This window comes from Bufo gargarizans, chromosome 2 (assembly GCF_014858855.1).
Source record: "Bufo gargarizans isolate SCDJY-AF-19 chromosome 2, ASM1485885v1, whole genome shotgun sequence".
Classification (NCBI taxonomy): domain Eukaryota; kingdom Metazoa; phylum Chordata; class Amphibia; order Anura; family Bufonidae; genus Bufo; species Bufo gargarizans.
The window spans coordinates 151,573,386-151,589,990 of record NC_058081.1 but is presented as its reverse complement, the minus strand read 5'-3'; the positions used below and the strand labels follow the sequence as shown (position 1 = coordinate 151,589,990).

Sequence of the window (16,605 nt, the reverse complement as noted above, 5' to 3'; positions counted from 1 at the left end):
ATCAGGTATATCTCCATGCATTCTGAATGGAGAGTAATCTGTTCAGGATGCATAAGGATGTCTTCTGTTAAGTCATTTTGACTGATCAGGCAAAAGAGAAAACCGCAGCATGCTACGGTTTTATCTTCAGCGAAAAGAACTGAAGACTTGCCTGAATGCCGGATGACACCGGAAAGACGGATCCGGCATTTAAATGCATTTTTCTGACTGATCAGGATCCTGATCAGTCTTAAAAATGCCTGATCAGTCTTAAACAAATGCCATCAGTTGGCACACGTATTGCCGGAGCCGGCAGGCAGTTCTGGCGACGGAACTGCTTGCCGGATCACTATGCTGCAAATGTGAAAGTAGCCTATCCCATCATGCCTTAGGGCAGTGAGATGTCCTGACATCAGCAGATCATATAACACTAACCACGCCCCTTGTTCTTACCAATGACGCTTCCTACGTCCTACATTACAAGGCTCCAACGCAGGACATAACCTAAGGCAACTGAAAACAGATTTTCCACAAGGCGCAATGGTAGGCTAAAAACTTTAGAATACATATATAATTGGCATGGCCACAACATCCGCAGCATACAGGAATTAGTATCATTAATCTGTTGTGGCTACTAAATATCATCAGGAAGACTGTAGCCCCAGGATACCACAATGTACTATGGAAACCACATGCTGATTACAGGCCCCTTCATGAGCAGCTGACCTGTACAGGCTTGTGCTGATCACAGGAAGAGATGACTACATACAAGCAGCTGACCTGTACAGGCTGGTGCTGATCACAGGAAAAGATAGCTACATACAAGCAGCTGACCTGTACAGGCTGGTGCTGATCACAGGAAAAGATAGCTACATACAAGCAGCTGCCCTGTACAGACTGGTGCTGATCACAGGAAGAGATAGCTACATACAAGCGGCTGGCGGCTGTCATATACAAGCTAGATTAGATAATGTTCTGAGGGGGCTGTGGCTGCTTTTTCTGCATGGGTATATCTATGGCTGTGTCAGGATCACGACTGAGGCCTCATGCACACGACCGTTGTGTGCATCCGTGTCCGTTGTTCCGTTTTCCGTGATTTTCTGCGGACCCATTGACTTTCAACGGGTCCGTTGAAAACTCAGAAAATACACCGTTTGTCATCAGTGTCCGTGATCCGTGTTTCCTGTCCGTCAAAAAAATATGACCTGTCCTATTTTTTTTGACGGACAACGGTTCACGGACCCATTCAAGGCAATGGGTTCGTGAAAAAACACGGAGGCACACAAGATTTCCATCTGCGTCCGTGATCCGTGTCCGTAGGCTACTTTAGCACAGACGGATCCGCAGATCTGTCTGCATACAGCTTTTTCAAAGCTGAGTTTTCACTTCGTGAAAACTCAGATCAGACAGTATATTCTAACACAGAGGCGTTCCCATAGTGATGGGGACGCTTCAAGTTAGAATATACTAAGAATTGTGTACATGACTGCCCCCTGCTGCCTGGCAGCACCCGATCTCTTACAGGGGGCTGTGATCCGCACAATTAACCCCTCAGACCCCCCCCTCCCTCCCCAGTTTTTAATTCATGGGTGGCCAGTGCGGATTAGAGTGTGACACTTTGAGCCTAGAATATTGAACCTTTTCACAAAATTCTAATTCTAATCTGCATTAATGCAATTCCTTTTAATTTGCATTATAAATGGACTTTTGCACGATATTCTAATTTTTAGAGTTTCACCTGGAGGTAACTCACAATTACCCACTCCAACCCACCTCTCTCTCTCTCTAGAATTCACAGGGTTCCTGTACCAATACACATAATACATCTTCAGAGGTCGTGAAATCGTTTAGAACATAAGTTGGCTCTTACTAAAGTGAAGTTTTAATATCTAAAAGAAAATGTGTACATAAAATACAGTTATCTCAAGGTAAAAATACAATTGCATACAAATCTAATACAACAAATAACATATTGAAAATAAAAGTGATGAAAGAAACTAAGCTTAATACGTTACGGGGCAGTAGAAGTCAGACACCCCCCACTAGCCGTGCATTGATGGGCAAACTACGGCCCGGCGGACCTTTTTATCCGACCTGCAGAGCTGCTCATGCGACCGCAATGGGAAGTGACGGAGCCGGGGAGGAGTTCAGGCCGCGATTGAGGATTGTAGCTTCGGGATTCCATGCTTTCTCCTAGGTCTGTTTCTACAGCCAGGTGAGGAGGACAGATAAGGGGGGTGCCGTCAGCAGGGCCCAGCGCCGGAGGGGGGCCCTTTCTGTCCGGAGGCAGCAGGAGTGGAGAAGAGCACTTCCATTGTGGAAGCGGTCATCTCCATATTTATCTGTATTGCTGTCCTCAGGACAGCGATGCAGATGAATGGTGCGGAGGAGCAGGGGAGAGGCATCTCCCTTGCCCGTTCCTCTGATATCAGAGGCCGGTGCAGAGGCCCGAGCCGTACAGAGTGGGACACAGGCCGGAAGAACCCTGCATCGCATCACTGACAGCAGCATAAGGTAAGTATATGTGTTTAAAATGTAAAAATCAGCGGCTCACCCTATATACTGAATGGACAGGGTGCACACCTCTCGGTCCACCCAGACCGCACGGAAGGAAAAATTGTGTAATAAAGGAATGAGGGGCACTCCGTATAAGGGAACAGGAGACAATAGTTCACAATATAAATTTAATGTCACATCAATTCATTATACATAAAATCAACCAGTAAAATCAATAAAATCTAATAAATTCTGTATCACATTAGAAATAGAATCCTGAATCAGTCGTACTAATTCAAAAAGTCCATAAAACGTCAAGCATCCGATATTCAATCACCACAGATGGTAAGGGCAGATTGCCGTTTCCAGGATGTATCTATCAGATATATCACAAAGAGGTACAAAATTTCATCAATGTCCAATGTGTAACAGCCAGATTCTGACGATATCTTAGTCAGATGCTGAACAAGAATGCTCTCTTGTATAATAACACAGTGACAGCCGAAGTCTCTTACCCTCTGTGTCCGCACCGCTTACATGGAGACTCGAGGTAATGGCTGGATGAAGTTAACGCGGCGTCCCACGTGGTGTAGAGTCTGACGTGACGTCTCACGTGACTCACCAACTTAGATAGTAGTGGCGTATTCCTGTAGCGCTCACCGGCTCTGTGTTAAGCTGGCTGTGTAGATGACCCCGACCGAAGCAATCGTTCAACGGTTCACTCGTAGTGCTTGGGGGAAAAAAGGCTCACTGTCTCGACTTGCACAAACGCGTTTCGAGGTATACACTGAGGAAGAGGTGTATACCTCGAAACGCGTTTGGGCAAGTCGAGACAGTGAGCCTTTTTTCCCCCAAGCACTACGAGTGAACCGTTGAGCGATTGCTTCGGTCGGGGTCATCTACACAGCCAGCTTAACACAGAGCCGGTGAGCGCTACAGGAATACGCCACTACTATCTAAGTTGGTGAGTCACGTGAGACGTCACGTCAGACTCTACACCACGTGGGACGCCGCGTTAACTTCATCCAGCCATTACCTCGAGTCTCCATGTAAGCGGTGCGGACACAGAGGGTAAGAGACTTCGGCTGTCACTGTGTTATTATACAAGAGAGCATTCTTGTTCAGCATCTGACTAAGATATCGTCAGAATCTGGCTGTTACACATTGGACATTGATGAAATTTTGTACCTCTTTGTGATATATCTGATAGATACATCCTGGAAACGGCAATCTGCCCTTACCATCTGTGGTGATTGAATATCGGATGCTTGACGTTTTATGGACTTTTTGAATTAGTACGACTGATTCAGGATTCTATTTCTAATGTGATACAGAATTTATTAGATTTTATTGATTTTACTGGTTGATTTTATGTATAATGAATTGATGTGACATTAAATTTATATTGTGAACTATTGTCTCCTGTTCCCTTATACGGAGTGCCCCTCATTCCTTTATTACACAAGTATATGTGTTTATTGTTTTTATTATTTATAGTATACTGTGGCAAGAGGGGGTGGGGGCCCTATATACTGGCACAATATGGAGGGGCACTATGGAGAAGAGGGGAAGCACTATGGGGGCCCTATATACTGCCAAAATATGGGGGGACTATGGAGAAGAGGTGGAAAAGCACTATGGGGTCATCTACTGGGGGCCCTATATACTGACACTCATTATGGGGGGCTCTATGAAGAAGTGGGGGGTAAAGGAGCACTATTGGGGCATTTACTGAATGTAGATGCTGGCCTTGTTTGGATCGAGCTACGTGTGTGAGCAGACGTTCAGCATTATGAACATCAATAAATCCCAGTTAACTGACCAACACCTCCGATCTATCCTGCAAATTGCAACAAAGCTAACTCCAGACTTTGATGCCTTAGGGTACTTTCACACTAGCGGCAGGACGGATCCGACAGGCTGCTCACCCTATTGGATCCGTCCTGCCGCTATTTTGCCGTGCCGCCGCTCCATCCCCATTGACTATAATAGTGATGCGGCGGAGCTCCGGCGCAGCACGGCAGTTCGCGGGGAGAGGCCGCCAGACTAAAAAGTCGGACATGCAGTACTTTTAGTCCGGCGGCCTTTCGCCGTGCTGCGCTGGAGCTCCGCCCCATCCCCAATATAGTCTATGGGGACGGAACGGCGGTCCGGCGGCATGGCAAAATAGCGGCAGGACGGATCCGACAGGGTGAACAGACTGTTGGATCCGTCCTGTCGCTAATGTGAAAATCAGTTTTATCCCCATGTGTTCTAAATGGAGAGTAATCAATTCAGGATGCATCGGGCAAAAGATAAAACCACAGCATGCTACGGTTTTATCTCCGGCCCAAAAAAACTGAAGACTTGCCTGAATGCCGAATCAGCATTTTTTCCATAGGAGGGTATAAGTGCTGGATTAGGCAAAATATGCGCAGACCGGAAAAAAGGTGAAAAAAAATGCATTTTTCTGACTGAGGATCCTGATCAGTCTTACAAATGCCATCAGTTGGCATACGTTTTGCCGGATCACTCTGCCGCAAGTGTGAATGTAGCCTATCCCATCATGCCTTAGGGCAGTGAGATGTCCTGACATCAGCAGATCATGTGACACTAACCACGCCCCTTGTTCTTACCAATGACGCTTCCTACGTCCTACATTACAGTACATTCCTACGTCCTACATTGCGTTTTGCCGCATCCGGCAGGCAGTCCCGGGACGGAACTGCTTGCTGGATCACTCTGCCGCAAGTGTGAAAGTAGCCTAAGCAAAAAAAGGAGACCTACAACACTGTTCCCACTAAAATTGAAGGCGAGTTATACATACTATGTTATGAAAGAAATACATTGCATACAAGTTTTGTACAATAACTCTTTTTATGCTTTTCTACCTTGAATTAGACTAAACCTTTAATGTTACGAAATTTAAATTTAAATTAATTCACACAAATGCCCCATCCATCTACTCTTGGTCCGGCCCCCGGGTCCAATATATGAACCCATTGTGGCCCACAAGTCAAAAAGTTTGTCCACCTCTGGGTTAGTGTGTGTGCTAATGGAGTTTTAGGAGGTCAGTTCTTGTCTCAGAATATTTTCTTGTGGGCATCACAGTGACTTCATAGCACTTTCATCCAACCAGTCATAATGTTCCGCACATGTGCATATCAAACATTATGGGTGCATTCTGTACCCCTTCCTGCAGGGCCCTGATTGAGGTGATGTTGACACAGGAGATGGCGGTGGGTGGCCCCATTCCATGAGCAGCACACAGCCAAGTTATGGATTAGGTCCAGTATTTCTTTGGCGAATCTTCATCTGTATGGTTTTTGATGCATGACCCCTACTGCAGGTCATGGCATCCTTTACCCCAGGTCTAGGGCTCTGAGGACATCCCAAATGCTACAATAGGGTTAATGATGGGTAATACATTTGCTGAGTGAAGTGGTTCTGCTCCCTGGTTTGGTTTAGACAGACCTGGTGTTCTGATTTGGGGAATAAGACATTGTCGATTATCTACTACTACTACTACTGTACTATCTATACCACCACAGGCTGGTACATTTGTCTGGGCACAGCCGCAGCAATAACCATTCTGCAGGTCCTGCGACACAACTGTGGCCATCTTATCATCCATAATGGACAAGTCCTGGGATTCTGCGTCCAGACAACTATTACTATGCAGGATCCAGGGGTGGGATTCAAATTTTTAACAACAGGTTCCCTACTCAGCGGTGGATACGCAGCGCGTCACGAGTCATGACACATATATACATACACCATATATATGCAACACAGTCACGACATATTTACATACACCATATATACACTACACACAAATACACTATATATACACTACACACATACCACTCAACTTTTAAAAAGCCTTAGGCCCCCTCTTTGTTATTACTGTAATGGCCCCCTCTTTATTATTATTATAATGGCCCACTCTTTATTATTAATATAATGACCCCCTCTTTTTTTATTAATATAATGGCCCCCTCTTTTTTATTAATATAATGGCCCCCTCTTTATTATTAATATAATGGCCCCCTCTTTATTATTAATATAATGGCCCCCTCTTTATTATTAATATAATGGCCCCCACTTTATTATTAATATAATGGCCCCCTCTTTATTATTAATATAATGGCCCCCTCTTTATTATTAATATAATGGCCCCCTCTTTATTATTAATATAATGGCCCCCACTTTAATAACAAAGAGGGGGCCATTACATTAATAACAAAGAGGGGGCCATTACATTAATAATAAAGAGGGGGCCATTATATTAATAATAAAGAGGGGGCCATTACATAGTGGAGTACCGCTTAAAAAAGCTGCTCTTACTCTGTGGGCAAAATAGATGTGTTTCCCTGTGTGTGGCCACCTTAAATATTGTCATCAACCCCATCCATAACTCTTGTTTGGCTAAAAGAATCTAAACATTGGGTCAGGATGAGGGGAAGGTGGAGTAGGCACCTGCTTAGGAGAAATAATTAATACTTACCTCTCTCTCCTTCAAAGCTTGTGGCATCCTGGTACAGGCGGTCACCAATGCCTCGCTCACTGTGCCTTCCCGCGCCGCGTCATCTCGCGAGATCCGCCGCAGGAGGTCACAGTGAGGTACGTGACTAAGTCCTGCGTCGCACCTCAACTGAAGCCGCTCCCCCGGCCCCTCCTCACTTCGCCTGCCCAGCTGCCCTGCACAGTGCGCGTCACACAGGGCCTCTCCTCTCGGCTTCCGCTCCGCCCCCACCCCTATAGCTACGCCACTGGTGCAGGCGCAGCTGCAGGACCGGGTCGGGATCCCTGCTTCTCACCGGTCCTGCGAACCGCCTGTAATTTTAACAAACGGTTCGGCAGAACCGGAGAGAACCGGCTGGATCCCATGCCTGGCAGGATCCTTTCGGCATAGAGCCTCGACGACGGAACTCTATGCCGGAAGAAAAGAACGCAGGTGTGAAAGAGCCCTAGCCCTAAAAAAGAAAAATCTACAAAAAATCCCTTTAAGCTCTTGAATGAAGACACAGCACCAGTAAGGGACAGTCTTCTGTGGGCAGCGCCAGTCAACCCAGGAACTACTGCCCTATGGCACGTCGCTACTATCCCTGCACTATATGGACACCAATAGGGCAGGGCCACAGTTTGCATTGCTGTTCCTATCTCTTCTCATAAGTAGACACCACTGCGCAGTACAGTCATGCTGGGACCTGTAGTGCAGGCTCACCACATCCAAAACAAATCAGTCCGTCCACTTCCTCCCCTCGTCTGTAAGTCCCTGCAATCATACATGCGACATATTCAAGGTAAGTATGCGGTGCTGATTACATATCATTCCTGGGCCTGTAACTCCGCCCCACATATCGTGACAGAACTATCGTGCACATCACGACACGGGTCAGGCACATCACATGACAGCTTCCGGGAGCACTGCGGCCCCGTCCCACGTCAGGAGTGGGCTGAGGCGCGCCCCCGCAATCACTTTGTCACTGACTTACCGAGATCTTCCCGTCCCTGGCTGCTCCTGCCCGGGGCATCGCCCGCTGCACTGCGCGACAGGTTGGGGCAGCTCCGCAGCTTCACCAGCCAAAATGGCTTCGGAATGTTTTCCTTGCAGGTGTCAGTGAGCGGCCGGCGTGATGACGTCACCAGCTGTGGGCGGGCGCGCTCCCTCAGTGTCCCGTGTGCGTGGTGTGAGCCATAGAGGACCTGTGGCCTTCCTGTCAGCGAAGTGTACCTACCGGCACACAACTAGCCCACACTGCGGTAGATACACAGAAATGGTGCTGACGAAACACACAGGGAGGCAAGGCTGCATTCTGACGCCTTACACAAGCGCTGCTTCATGTGTCCTAGCGGAAAAACGAGGTTCCCTCCAATCTAATAAAAAAAAGTCCCCCCCCCCAAAATAACCCTTTTTATTTTTTACATTGTGTCCCATAAAAAGTACATATTTGGCACCAGCGCAATTGTAATTACCTGTAGAGAACTCATTTATATTAAATGATGTGCAACATTTTTTTGTCCTGAAAAAAATATAAAAATGGGTCAAGAAATATGTACCCCAAAATGGTACCAATAAAAATGACAACCCCCCCCCCAACAAAAAATTAAAAAGTTATGCTTGACCTCTTTTTCTATGATAGCTTCTTGCTGTGAAAAAGTACTAAAAATGTAAAAAAAAAGAATGTAAATTTGATGCATTCATACTCACCATTAGAGTCACGTCATCAGGATATTTTAATGGTGAAAAAAAGGAATGATGGAATTGCTGGGGTTTTGTTTGCTGTCCCGCCCCCCAAAAAATAAAAATGTTTTAAGACTACATAATAAATTAAAAAGTATAACTTGTCCTGCGGGGGGAAAAAACTCATAAGGTTACACTGACGGAAAAAATAAAATGTATGGGTATTAGAATGCAACAATCAAAAATAATCAATATCTAACTTCTAGAAGACCCCTTTAACCCTTTAGGCTAGTTTCACACAGTACAGTAATTCTGGCATTGTTTTTTTTACAGCATTCACCGTGATTGTATAATACAAGTAATTACCGATATGGCAATACCAAATGTGTGGAGGGGTTCTTATTTTTGCAATTTTTACTATTGAAAAGGATTTTTTCAATGGAAAGTTGTGTGTTTTTTAACTTGGAGATTAATTTTTTTTACTTAAAATATCCCCTTTTCCACTCAGGCAGATCCTCTGAGATAAGCATTTCATTCTCCGTTGCTCTGCGCTGAATCGCACACGGCAAGGGCTTTTTCAACAGATCCAGTGACGTACTGGGTCTTTGAATGGGAGTGTTAGGTCCCTTTCACACGAGCGTGATTTCCGCGCGGGTGCAATGCGTGACGTGAGCGCATAGCACCCGCACTGAATCCTGACCCCTTGGGCACGCTAGTAAGGTAATTAGCATATTAATAAAACCGATTTGTATCCAAAATGAAAGGACAGGTGGGGGTAAAACTAGTATATTTTTAATTAGATAATGGAGACTGAGAGGATGATATGAACAGCTCCATATCAAAAATCTTGATGACAGAATCCCTTTAAAGCTCAATAACAAGCAATCAAAACGCTATACGTACACTAAAATAGTACTAAACTGTCACCTCATCCCGCAAAAGATTTGTCCTACATAAGACAATCGACCAAAAAATAAAAAAATATGGCTTTCAGAAAATGGAGACACTAAAGCATGATTTTTTTGGTTTAAAAAATTGTGTTAAAGTGAAAGAAATAAAAAGTATACATATTAGGTATTTCAGTGTTCGGTGAACGCTGTAAAAAATAAAAACTGTGCCAAAAAAAGCTACTCACAAAAAAAGTAATACCAAGTGATCAAAAAGTCCCATGTACTCCAAAATAGTACCCATCGACCCGTCACTTCATCCTGCAAAAAATTAGTCCTACATAAGACAATTGCCCAAAAAATAAAAAATATGGCTTTCAGAAAATAGAAACACTAAAACATGATTTTTTTTGTTTCAAAATGATTTTATTGTGTAAAACTTAAATAACTTTAAAAGTATACATATTAGGCTTCATGCACATGACCGTTGTATGTTTTGCGGTCCACAAATTGTGGATCCGCAAAATACAGATGGCGTCCGTGTGCATTTCGCAATTTGCGGAACGGCGTGGACAGCCATTAATATAACTGCCTATTCTTGTCGGGAATAGGACAAGTTATATTTTTTTTGCGGACCACGGAACGGAGCAACGGAGGCGGAAAGCACACGGAGTGCTGTCCGCATCTTTTGCGGCCCCATTGAAGTGAATAGGTCCGCATCCAAGCCGCAAAAACTGCGGTTCGGATGCGGACCAAAACAACGGTCGTGTGCATGAGGCCCTAGGTATTGCCACGTCCGTAACAACCAGCTCTAAAAATATCGCATGACCTAACCCCTCAGGTGAAACCAGAGAAATAAAAACGGTGTCAAAACAACCAATTTTTGGGTTACCATGAACCATAAAGTGTAATATTGATTGATCAAAAATCTTATGTACCCAAAAATGGTGCCAATAAAAACGTCAACTGTCCCTGCAAAAAACGAGCCCCTACATGAGACGATTGGAAGAAAACTAAAAAAATATGGCGTTCAGAAAATGGAGACACAAAAAATTATTTTTTTCAAAAATGTCAAACTGAAACAAACAAAAAAACCAACCATTTGATATCATCGCATCTATAACAACCTGCTCTATAAAAATAGCACATGATCTAACCTGTCAGATGAGCATTGTAAAAAATAAAAACGGCAGCACTTCAGTGCTGCATTCACAATTGCTGCTTTGTTCCAGGAAGAAAGCCCCCTTGTGGAGATCTCCAGTCCTGGCAGAGCTAAAGTTTGTGACAATGACATGGCTACCCAAATCAACACAGACTGTGGAAACTTCACACTGGACTTCAGGCATCATGTATTGTGTGCCTCTCCATTCTTCCTCCAGACTCTGGGTCCTTGGTTTCCAAAAAAGATGCACATTTCTCAAAAGAAAATAGGACTTTGGACCACTGAGCAGCAGACCAGTTCTTTTTTTCTTAAGCCCAGGTAAGACGCTTCTGAGGTTGTTAAGGAGAGGCTTGACGAGGAATATGACATTTGAGGCCCATGTCCAGGATGTGTATGGTGGCTCTTGATGCACTAACTCCAGCCTCAGTCCACTCTATGTTATGAAAGTCTCCAACACTTTTAAAGGGCATTTTCCTGACAGTCCAGGCTGCGGTCATCCCTGCTGCCTGTGCACCTTTTTTTTCCCACACTTGTCACTTCCACATAACTTTCTATTAGGCCTCATAGAAACATAGAATGTGTCTGCAGATAAGAACCATTTGGCCCATCTAGTCTGCCCGATATACTGAATACTATGGATAGCACCTGGCCCTATCTTATATGAAGGATGGCCTTATGCCTATCCCATGCATGCTTAAACTCCTCCACTGTATTTGCAGCTACCACTTCTGCAGGAAGGCTATTCCATGCATCCACTACTCTCTCAGTAAAGTAATACTTCCTGATATTACTTTTAAACCTTTGCCCCTCTAATTTAAAACTATGTCCTCTTGTAGCAGTTTTTCTTCTTTTAAATATTCTCTGCTCTTTTACCTTGTTGATTCCCTTTATGTATTTAAAAGTTTCTACCATATCCCCTCTGTCTCATCTTTCTTCCAAGCTATACATGTTAAGGTCCTTTAACCCCTTAAGGACACAGCCTTTTTACACCTTAGGACCAGGCCATTTTTTGCAAATCTGACCAGTGTCACTTTAAGTGCTGATAACTTTAAAACGCTTTGACTTATCCAGGCCGTTCTGACATTGTTTTTTCGTCACATATTGTACTTCATGACACTAGTAAAATTAAGTCAAAAAAATATTTTTTTTTGCACCAAAAAATACCAAATTTATCAAAAATTTTGAAAAATTAGCAAATTTCAAAGTTTCAGTTTCTCTACTTCTGTAATACATAGTAATACCCCCAAAAATTGTGATGACTTTACATTCCCCATATGTCTACTTCATGTGTGAATTATTTTGGGAATGATATTTTATTTTTTGGGGATGTTATAAGGCTTAGAAGTTTAGGAGCAAATCTTGAAATTTTTCTGAAATTTACAAAAACTAAATTTTTAGGGACCATTTCAGGTCTGAAGTCGCTTTGCGAGGCTTACATAATAGAAACCACCCAAAAATGACCCCATCTAAGAAACTACACCCCTCAAGGTATTCAAAAGTGATTTTACATATGTTGTTAACCCTTTAGGTGTTGCACAAGAGTTATTGGCAAATGGGGATGAAATTTGAGAATTTCATTTTTCTGTCTAATATTTCATTTTTACCCATTTTTTCCACTAACAAAGCAAGGGTTAACAGCCAAACAAGACTGTATCTTTATTGCCCTGACTCTGCAGTTTACAGAAACACCCAATATGTGGCCGTAAACTACTGTACGGCCACACAGCGGGGCGTAGAGTGAAAGGTGCGCCGTATGGTTTTTGTAAGGTTGATTTTTATGGACTGGTTTATTTACACCATGTCCCATTTGAAGCCCCCTGATGCACCCCTAGAGTAGAAACTCCCTAAAAGTGACCCCATCTAAGAAACTACACCCCTCAAGGTATTCAAAACTGGTTTTACATACGTCGTTAACCCTTTAGGTGTTGCACAAGAGTTATTGGCAAATGGGGATGAAATTAGAAAATTTCTTTTTTTGCCTTATTTTCCATTTTAACCCATGTTTTCCACTAACAAATCAAGGGTTAACAGCCAAACAAGACTGTATCTTTATTGCCCTGACTCTGCCGTTTACAGAAACACCCAATATGTGGCCGCAAACTACTGTACGGCCACACAGCGGGGCGTAGAGTGAAAGGTGCGCCGTGTGGTTTTTGGAGGGCTGATTTTTATGGACTGGTTTATTTACACCATGTCCCATTTGAAGCCCCCTGATGCACCCCTGGAGTAGAAACTCCCTAAAAGTGACCCCATCTAAGAAACTACACCCCTCAAGGTATTCAAAACTGGTTTTACATACGTCGTTAACCCTTTAGATGTTGCACAAGAGTTATTGGCAAATGGGGATGAAATTTGAAAATTCCATTTTTTTGCCTTATTTTCCATTTTAACCCATGTTTTCCACTAACAAAGCAAGGGTTAACAGCCAAACAAGACTGTATCTTTATTACCCTGACTCTGCCGTTTACAGAAACACCCAATATGTGGCCGTACACTACTGTACGGCCACACAGCGGGGCGTAGAGTGAAAGGTGCGCCGTTTGGTTTTTGGAGGGCTGATTTTTATGGACCGGTTTATTTACACCGTGTCCTGTTTCAACCCCCCTGATGCACCCCTGGAGTCGAAACTCCCTAAAAGTGACCCCATCTAAGAAACTACACCCCTCAAGGTATTCAAAACTGGTTTTACATACGTCGTTAACCCTTTAGGTGTTGCACAAGAGTTATTGGCAAATGGGGATGAAATTGGAAAATTTCATTTTTTTGCCTTATTTTCCATTTTAACCCATGTTTTCTACTAACAAAGCAAGGGTTAACAGCCAAACAAGACTGTATCTTTATTACCCTGACTCTGCCGTTTACAGAAACACCCAATATGTGGCCGTAGAGTGAAAGGTGCGCCGTTTGGTTTTTGGAGGGCTGATTTTTATGGACCGGTTTATTTACACCGTGTCCTGTTTCAAACCCCCTGATGCACCCCTGGAGTCGAAACTCCCTAAAAGTGACCCCATTTTGGAAACTACGGGATAAGGTGGCATTTTTTGGGGGAGTATTTTTAGGGCAAATATAATTTTTGGTTGCTCTATATTACATTTTTGTGAGGCAAGGTTACCAAAAATAGAAATTCTGATATTTCATCTCCATTTGCCATTAACTGTTGAGGAACACCTAAAGGGTTAATAAAGTTTGTATAATCATTTTTGAATACCTTGAGGGGTGTAGTTTCTTAGATGGGGTCAATTTTAGGGAGTTTTTACTCTAGGGGGGCATCAGGGGGGCTTCAAAAGGGATATGGTGTCAATAAAAAAGGCCATCAAAATCGGCCTTCCAGAAACCATGTCGGTCCTTTCCTTTTGCGGCCTCCCTTTTACGGATACAGCAGTTTACGACCACAAATGTGGCGTTTCTGTAAACTGCAGTATCAGGGTAATAAATTTTAACTTTTGTTTGGTTGTTAACCCTTGTTTTGTTACCGGAAAAAACGGACTGAAATGGAAAAGTGCCAAAAATAGCGGTTTTGGCACCGTTTTTTTTTTTTTTTTTAACCGTGTTAATCTGGGTAGTTAGGTCATGGGATATTGTTATAGAGGAGATTCTTACGGACGCGGCAATATCTAATAAGTCTACTTTTTTTTTACAATAATTTAGGTTTTTGACTATATTATCTTTTTTGATACAACATTTTTTTTTGGGTATCTCTAAAGTCTAAGTGTCATTTTTTTTATTTTCTTTTAGCCAATTATCTTATGTGGGGGCTCATTTTTTGCGGGATGAGCGGACGGTTTTATTGGCACTATTTTGGGGGCTATATGACTTTTTGATCGCTTTCTATTAAACTTTTTGTTATGTAAGGTGACAAAAAAAATATTTTTTTGCACCTATTTTTTTTTTATTTTTTTTACTGTGTTAATCTGGGGGGTTGGGTCATGGGGTATTTTTATAGAGGAGATTCTTACGGACGCGGCGATACCTAATAAGTCAACTTTTTTTACAATTATTTAGGTTTTAGACTATATTATCCTTTTTGATACCCTAAAAAAAATTTTGTATCTCTAAAGTCTAAGAGTCATTTTCTATTTTTTTTTTTATCTGATTATCTTATGTGGGGGCTCATTTTTTGCGGGATGAGATGACGGTTTTATTGGCACTAATTTGGGGGCTATATGACTTTTTGATCGCTTGCTATTAAACTTTTTATTATGTAAGGTGACAAAAAAAAACTTTTTTTGCACCTTTTTTTTTTTTTTCTGGACCGTGTTAATCTGGGGGGTTAGGTAATGGGGCATTTTTATAGAGGAGATTATTACCGACGCGGCAATACCTATGTCTACTTTTAATAAATTATTTTAGTTTTTTTGGGTGTCTCAAGTCTGAGAACCATTTTTTTTTATCCGATGTCAGTGCTAAATTGGGATATAAATTTAGTACTCCATGGAAGTGTGATACTCCCTGAAGCAACCGTCAATGCAGAGGCCCGGATGATCGGGGCAAGTGTCGCACTGAGTAGTCGTGTCCTTCCGTATCCCCCTCCTGCGACACACTCTGCACTTTTTTTGGGTTCGTCCCTTCTTTCCAGTATGGGGGACCACACCTGGAAAGTGTTGGCCAGGGACGATCCGGGCACCTACAGTTCCCGAGGTACTCCGGCCTGCTCTTTCCCGGTCCGAAAAGATCAGGGCCTTGAGGACTGCCTCATAGAACTGGAGGAATGTCCCTGTGCTGCCAGCGCTTCGGGATAGTACAAAAGAGTTGTACATGGCAACCTGCACCAAGTAGACCGCAACTTTTTTGTACCATGCCCGGGTTTTGCGCATGGCGTTATATGGCTTGAGGACTTGATCAGAGAGATCAACTCCTCCCATATACCGATTGTAAGCGACGATACAATCGGGCTTGAGGACCGTTGCCGCGGTACCTCGCACAGGGACAGGGGTGATGCCGTTACCATGAATTGTGGACAGCATAAGGACATCCCTCTTGTCCTTATACCTGACCAGCAACAGGTTTCCAGTGGTAAGGGCACGGGTCTCACCCCTGGGGATAGGTACCTGGAGGGGGTGGGCAGGGAGGCCGCGTTGATTTTTCCGCACGGTCCCACAAGCGGACGTGGATCTGGCGGCAAGGGACTGGAACAAGGGGATACTGGTATAAAAGTTATCCACGTAAAGGTGGTAACCCTTATCCAGCAGTGGGTACATAAGGTCCCACACAAGTTTCCCGGTAACACCCAGAGTGGGGGGACATTCTGGGGGTTGAATCCGGGAATCTCGCCCCTCGTATACACGAAATTTGTAAGTGTACCCTGAGGTACTCTCACAAATTTTGTATAGCTTCACGCCATACCTCGCCCGCTTGGAGGGCACATACTGGCGGAAAATGAGTCTCCCCTTGAACGCAATGAGAGACTCATCAACCGCGACCTCTCTTCCAGGTACATAGGCCTCCATGAATTTGGCCCCAAAGTGATCGATGACCGGCCGTATCTTGTACAGACGGTCATGGGCAGGATCACCTCGGGGGGGACATGCTGCATTATCGGAATAATGCAGACATTTCCGGATGGCCTCAAACCGGGAGCGTGTCATGGCTGTACTGTAAAGTGGGGCCTGGTATAGGACGTCCCCACTCCAGTACAGCCTGACACTGGGTTTTTTGACCAGGCCCATATGCAGCACGAGGCCCCAAAATGTCCTCATTTCGGCTGCACTGACCGGCGTCCAGCCACCGGGCCTGGCCAAAAAGGAGCCCGGGTGTTGAGCGACGAACTGTTGGGCGTACAGATTCGTCTGCTCCACCATCAGATTTACCAGTGGGTCACTGAAAAAATGACAAAAAAAGTCATATTCAGTGTAGCCCACTGTGGAAATCTGGATTCCTGATTGGCCTACAAAATCAGGAATCACAGGCTCGTATCG

General features: G+C 43.9%; 1 protein-coding gene across 2 annotated transcripts in view; it reads right to left on the bottom strand.

Moving 5' to 3' along the window:
- USP8 (ubiquitin specific peptidase 8) overlaps positions 1–8,110 on the bottom strand; it is a 59,539-nt gene extending 51,429 nt beyond the window's left edge. For both annotated transcript variants that reach the window (XM_044279597.1, XM_044279599.1), the window contains exon 1: positions 7,953–8,110. The gene's annotated coding sequence lies outside the window, so the exon portion shown is untranslated. The remainder of the gene's footprint in view (positions 1–7,952) is intronic.
- Positions 8,111–16,605: the final 8,495 nt, after the last annotated feature.